This window comes from Nylanderia fulva, unplaced genomic scaffold (genome assembly GCF_048542155.1).
Source record: "Nylanderia fulva isolate GAGA-0341 unplaced genomic scaffold, ASM4854215v1 Scaffold226, whole genome shotgun sequence".
Classification (NCBI taxonomy): domain Eukaryota; kingdom Metazoa; phylum Arthropoda; class Insecta; order Hymenoptera; family Formicidae; genus Nylanderia; species Nylanderia fulva.
This window is the reverse complement of record NW_028190290.1, coordinates 147,689-154,592: the sequence shown is the minus strand read 5'-3', so window position 1 is coordinate 154,592 and position 6,904 is coordinate 147,689. Positions and strand designations below refer to the sequence as shown.

The window sequence follows — 6,904 nt, the reverse complement described above, 5'->3', positions numbered from 1 at the left end:
AACAAACCATGAACAGCAAATTAGAGACTTACAATGAGTTACAGCATATCGTCTTTAAGATGTAAGAATAAACTTATGCTTCGGAGAGATTTAACTTATGACAAGAAAATAATTTATCCGTTTTGCTTATGTCATCTTGCCTTGACAGAACACACAATACTAACAATAATAATCACGCCAAAAAATATGTCAAAGGTTACATCAATTTCTAAACAAACAATCATACATTGTGCTAAAACTTTCTGTGTCAGCAGTTTAGTCATGCGATTGACATGGTATTGAATTCTACTAGTTTCATGTTTAATAGGGTAGCTTATGAACAAATTTATGGGAATCCAATGGGCTCACTTCTCTCCCCCATACTCGCAAATATTGTAATGGAGGATCTTGAAACAAATTGTTTGTCCGTACTTGGTTTCAAAACACCGTGTTTTTATAGATATGTAGACGACATATTCATGGTCCTCCCTAATGACAAACTGTTAGAGGTAGGCAAAGCGTTTAATAGTTATCATCCGAGATTAACTTTTACTTATGAGACTGAAACTAATAATTCACTCAATTTTTTAAATACAATTGTCTGTAGGGATGACAATAAGCTTATAACTAATTGATACAGAAAACCAACATTTTCAGGAAGATATATTAATTTTTTCTCAAATCATCCGATAAAATATAAAATTAATACCATTATTAATCTAGTCGACCATGCAATACTTTTATCTAATAAACGGTTTCACGACTCGAATTTAAAAATTGTAAAAAACATATTGAAAAACAATTGTTTCCCGGATAATCTCATTAATAAATATGTTAATGATAGAACCCACAAATTGTCACACCCGATAAGCAATGTGGATCAAAAAATTTTAAGATGTTTCGAAGGATAATTTCATTGTCATTCCATATTGTAATCGGTTTTTTAATGACATCTATAGATTTCTAAAGAAAAAGAATCTTAACGTAATTTTTACCATCCCCAAAAAACTAAATTGTTTAATAAAAACCGGGAAAGATAATTTAGATACTAATAAAAACAAACCGGCGTAGTTTATCGTATCACGTGTAATGATTGTGACTCTAATTATGTAGGGCAGACAAAAAGACATCTTGGTACAAGGATTAACGAACATCGACGCAATATTAAGAACGAGTAATTTTTCTGTTGTTAGCGAGCACAGAATTAATATGGGCCATGAATTCGACTGGTCTAATCCTTCAATCCTGCATAAAGAAAATAATAGAAGAAAAAGAGAAATTGCCGAAATGTACTTTATTAAGAAATTAAATTCCACAATTAATTTACAAAAAGACACAGAAAGTTTTAGCACGATGTATGATTGTTTAGAAATTGATGTAACCTTTCACATATTTTTTGGCGTGAATATTATTGTTAGTATTGTGTGTTCTGTCAAGGCAAGATGACATAAGCGAAACGGATAAATTATTTTCTTGTCATAAGTTAAATCTCTCCGAAGCATAAATTTATTCTTACATCTTAAAGACGATATGCTGTAACTCATTGTAAGTCTCTAATTTGCTGTTCATGGTTCGTTTTAATTGGTGATTCTGATTGTATTTATATCAATTTTTTAGGATGTTTCTACTGTATTTTTGAAAAGGATCACAGCCCGTATGGTCGAATCATTAAACAGTACCTTCGTTGGTATAATTATATGTCAGTTTGTCGCAAGTTTATCGTTTTCTTAAATGTTACAAACAGACACAAAAATATCGGTAATTAAAAAAATTAAAAATTGATCATGAATATAAGAATGTTGAGAACGTGAATAGTAATCATAAGAATGAAAATCTTTGAAAAAAATTGTAGACAACCAAACTGAGCAAAAAATATATTAATCTATTAGATCTTCATTACGTTTGGTTCAGGTCCTTGTCAAATGAACACTGTAATAATAATTTCACAATTGAAATAATACAATAAACAATGATAAAAACGAATTAATAATACAAAATATCCGCAAAATTATTGTAAATTAATAAACATAAAAGCGGAAAATGTAATACTAGACACAAAATAAAATAAAATAAATTAAAAAATAAAATACAATAAAAATAAAATTAATTTAAGCTTAGAAAACCACTAGCGACCAATATTAATTTTGATTAATATTAATTTTAATTGATCGTAAAATTAATTTACAATAGTTATTAAACTATAGAAACATTAACTCAAGACTACAGACAGACACACAGAAGAATGTGTAAAAAATATATATGCGAAACTTACAAACGTTAAATGTTAAAATGCAAGATTTTTTGATGTCATTATAATAAAATATATATGATAGTTATCACTATAAAATTGAATAAGTGTGACAACACGTATGTCTACTGAGACGTTTAGTTAACAACTGTATGTATATATGTCGTGTAAACATTTAAACTGTATTGATGACCTTATTATAAATAATATTTAAAGGAGAATGTCTGTTATATCCCTAAAAGATATAACTATTAAGGTATAACTATTCGTATTACATCCGCTTGACGACGGGCACTGACCGCGTAAAAACGCATACGCTGCGAGATACACGCGGAACCGAAATTGCTTAACGTGCAAGCAAAGCAGAAGGATTTTGAATTTACTTTCGCTTGCACCTAGGTTCTTGACCGAGGGGGCCCGTTGCCAGGCACCCCTTCCGATCAAGGAACTTCCAAAAAGCGATACTATAAAAACCGAGCAGGAGGCGCGCCCGGCAGTCGCTCTCAAGTCGTTAATTAAGAGTAACCTCGCTAACCGCGTGCGATCTATAACATCTTATCGCAGTCGCGCGCACAATTCGCGAAGTTATACGTAATCGCTTCCGCTCAACTAGTTAAGTAACTAGAAAGTGTAATATTGTGAAAATAAAGATAACGTCAAGTGTTTAGTTCAAATAAAAGTTCTTTGATAGTGAGAACGTGAAATGAATTAATACAATAACCCCGATCCAAACCCTGACGCCTCGGATCCTCATCCTAATTTGGCGCGACCCCTTATGCCCGAACCGAGGGACACAACATGTCCAAAAAGTGCGATTTTTTGACATCGAGCGGAAAGTAAAATTCGAGTTGTTTTAGGTCTCATACATCCAGAATAATGTCAAAACCATAGTGGTATTTCCTTGCAGAAATGCAGGGAATATTTCAATGTCATCATATGTTTAGAGAAAATCACGTAAATCAATATCTCGCAATAAATCGAGATTGTTTGATGTTTCAGTCGAATATTTTGGTAAATATTTAGGTAACACCAACTTTTCAAGATCATTTAGACCGATTTTAATGTCAGTCAATAATAAATTGAATAATATATGTATATACAGGGTGTCTAACGTCCGACCTGGGCTCTTTATCTTGGAAACGACTTGAGATACGAAAAAATGTTTCAAACAAAAGTTGTAGGGTTTTGAGGGGAACATAAGATCGTGCCATTGATTTGACCTTGAATAGTCATGTGATTTTTTTACATATTCTTGTATGTTATTTCAAAAGCTTTACAAAACCCTATACTAACATATGTTTTTATAGAGTTTTTGTTGAGTAAAGGTTTGAAGTTAACAATTTTTTTGATATGAAATGTAAAATATCTTATAAAATATTCAGTTTTTGGTAATCATACCTTAATACTTTTTTTGCACGGAATAATGAGACTAATCAACTGGTATAAAGAAAACATAATTATTTTTAAAAAATGTAAAATTCAACATGCAACTGCATACTTTTTTAATAAGTAATTATGTTTTTTTTTTTAAGTAAAAAAGTTGAAATGCCAGTAAAAAAAACCAATGGGAAAATATTTAATATTACGTTTTTTTACACCAACTGATTGGTCTCATTATTTCATGCAAAACAATATTAAGCTATGATTACCAAAAACTGAATATGTTACAGGATATTTTACATTTTATGTCAAAAAATTGTTAACTTCAAACCTTTATAACTCAACAAGAACTCCATAAAAACATATTTTAGTATAGGGTTTTGTAAAGCTTTTGAAATAACATATAAGAATATGTGTAATGAAAAGTATCAACCCCCTTGATTGTCGGCGCTCAAGCATGGATTTAGCGGCAGCCCTTCTTAGAATTTGATTATATATTATATATATATTATATTTCTTAAAAATATACAGATAACGTATGGGGGGAAGAAACGCAACCCCCCCCCCCGATTGTCGGCAGCGGCAGCCCTTTTGTAATAGATATATGTTTATTTTTTGTTTATAAACATATCAGCCCCTTATCTGCTGATAAGACCCCCTCGCCCCCGAAACCCCCTCCCCCGCCCCGCACCCCCCTCAGAGGACCTGGGTTAGAACCGGCCTTATATTCCTACTAAGTATCTTCGCGGAGAGAATTTTCATTAACGTCATACGACAGCGAAATATTCAACCCCGCAGAAATTTATAACGAAATAAATATGGCAGAAAATACAAACGCGGACGCGATTATTCCGCCAGCCGCGATAGATGCCGAAATAAGCATACTCCGACAAATCCTTGCACAAATGGGACAGAATTTAGACGTTACGTCACAACAACCCTCCGTCATAGCGCCCGGAGAAACTTTACAAATGCTTAATATAATACAAGCTATACATGCAAAGCTACATACACTAAACACACGTATGGATAGAATAGAAGCCGCACAGGCATACACATACACAGACGAACGACAGGAGTCCGTTTACGAGTCTCGTATGACTTACGGACGGACTGAGCGCGACGTACGAAATCGACGGAGTACTGCACGACAATATATGTCTCTAAAAGAAGCGCGAATGATGATACCAGTGTTGTTAGACGGGCTAGGTTTTTTCGCGCATGCGCGTATTACCGTGACGTAACCATGACGACTACAGTAACGTATAATGTTTGCGCGCGCAGCTACGGACCAAGACCCTGGACCACGGAGTTTTGGCGGAATCGCAGGAAGCAGATAAATTGAACGTACGTAAAAATAAATAAATTATTACAATTTATGTAATATAAAAGTGCATTATGGATCCAAACGTTAGTAAAGGAGCTATTTAAAAAATCCGCGCATTTCAAAATTCATGGTTAGACGAAAAAACTTTTAAAGGATGGTTGGCTCCCCATTCTGAACCAAATAAAGCATTTTGTAATATTTGTAAAAAAACTATTGCTTGTTGTAAGACAAATTTAGTAGCTCACTCACAATCGGTCAAACATATGACAAAAATAAGTCAACATCAAAATGATCAAAGTCCTCCCGATGTCGATAATACTTTACCATATATTGATAAAGTAAAACGCGCGGAAATTAAATTAGCATCCTTTTTCGCGGAACATAATATTGCTTTTGGAAATGTAGATCATTTAGTTTCTTTATTAAAAGATATTTGTATTAAGTCTGGAATTGTACGAGATCTTTTATTAGGCCGAATAAAGTGCACTCAAATCGTTAAAGAAATAATTGCAAAACGCGAAACAGAAAAATTGATAGAAATTTTAAAAACGTGTAAATTTTCCATTTTAATAGACAAAAGTACAGATGTCACAAATACTAAATTTATGTGCGTACTTGTAAAATACGTTTGTCCTATTAATAAAAAAGTAAAAACACAATTGTTAGAATTATTATCATTAGATGCCACAAATTGTACCGCAAAAAATATGTTTAAAACTTTTTGTTGGGAAGCGAACGAAAACCGACGAAATATCGGCGGCCGAGAATCGCTGATCCACACTCAATCTCGATGTCCGAGACCGAGGTCGCACGATCCAAAATATGTTTTCGATCTCTGGATCGACACTCGGCTATTGTCAGAGCGACAATTCAGCGTTCTTGACAGTTTTTATATATTTGCCATCTCTTCGGCAGCGCGGGCGTCTTTCTCCTTGCTTGCAGGGTGGATCGAGGAGCTCGGGGCAGGGGGAAGGAGGCCCCGCGCATACCGTTGCGCGCCTTTTCCGGGCCAATGTGCGATCTGAGCCCTCTCGTTTTGTCATGCAAGCGAACGACTTTGTCACACGAGCGAGCATCGATTATAACTGTGTAATTTATCTCAAAATATACTTGTGAGTGGAGTAAGTTTGAGTAAAGTGTCATCGGACCCCGCCCCGTCTTCCAAAACACATCCCTCTTCGCCTCCAACCGTATTCGAGCGAACAATCGAACGGCGAAACAAGAACACTTTTAAAACATTCTTAGAAAAAAACGAAATTCCGATACAAAATATTGTTGGAATGGCAAGCGATAACGCGTCAGTAATGATCGGATGTAATAATTCCTTTTATTCACATTTAAAATTAGAAGTACCAAATTTAATCATGTTAAATTGTATTTGCCATTCTTCCGCGATTATAGCAAGTAAAGCCTGTGAAAAATTGCCCTCGCTTTGTAAAACTTTGATTAGAGGAGTTGCTAATAGAAATACTATGGGGGTTCTGGACCAGGTCTTCTGAGGGGGGTACGGGGCGGGGGGGTTTTCGGGGGCGAGGGGGTATGACGTCACGCGGGCGGGGGTCTTATCAGCAGATAAGCTTATCTTATCAGCTCAGGTTACCTGATAAGGGGCTCATGTTACCTTATATGTTTATAAACAAAAGATAAACATTCCAGCAATATTTATTAAAAGATAAGATAAACATTCCAGCAATATCTATTACAAAAGGACTGCCGCTGCCGACAATCAGGGGGAGGGGGGGTTGCGTTTCTTCTCCTCATACGTTATCTGTATATTTCTAAGAAATATAATCAAATTTTAAGAAAAGCCACCGCTTGGCATGCGCCGACAATCAAGGAGGTTGCGTTTCTTCTCCCATACGTTATCTGTATATTTCTAAAAAATATAATTAAATTCTAAGAAGGGCTGCCGCTTGGATCCGAGCGCCAACAATCAGTTCCCTGAAAATCTAAGATAATCAAATTCTAAG

At 34.8% G+C, this 6,904-nt stretch overlaps 1 pseudogene; it reads left to right on the top strand.

The window, feature by feature from the left end:
- Positions 1-5,005: 5,005 nt before the first annotated feature.
- On the top strand, positions 5,006-6,433 carry LOC146723161 (zinc finger protein 862-like; annotated as a pseudogene).
- Positions 6,434-6,904: the final 471 nt, after the last annotated feature.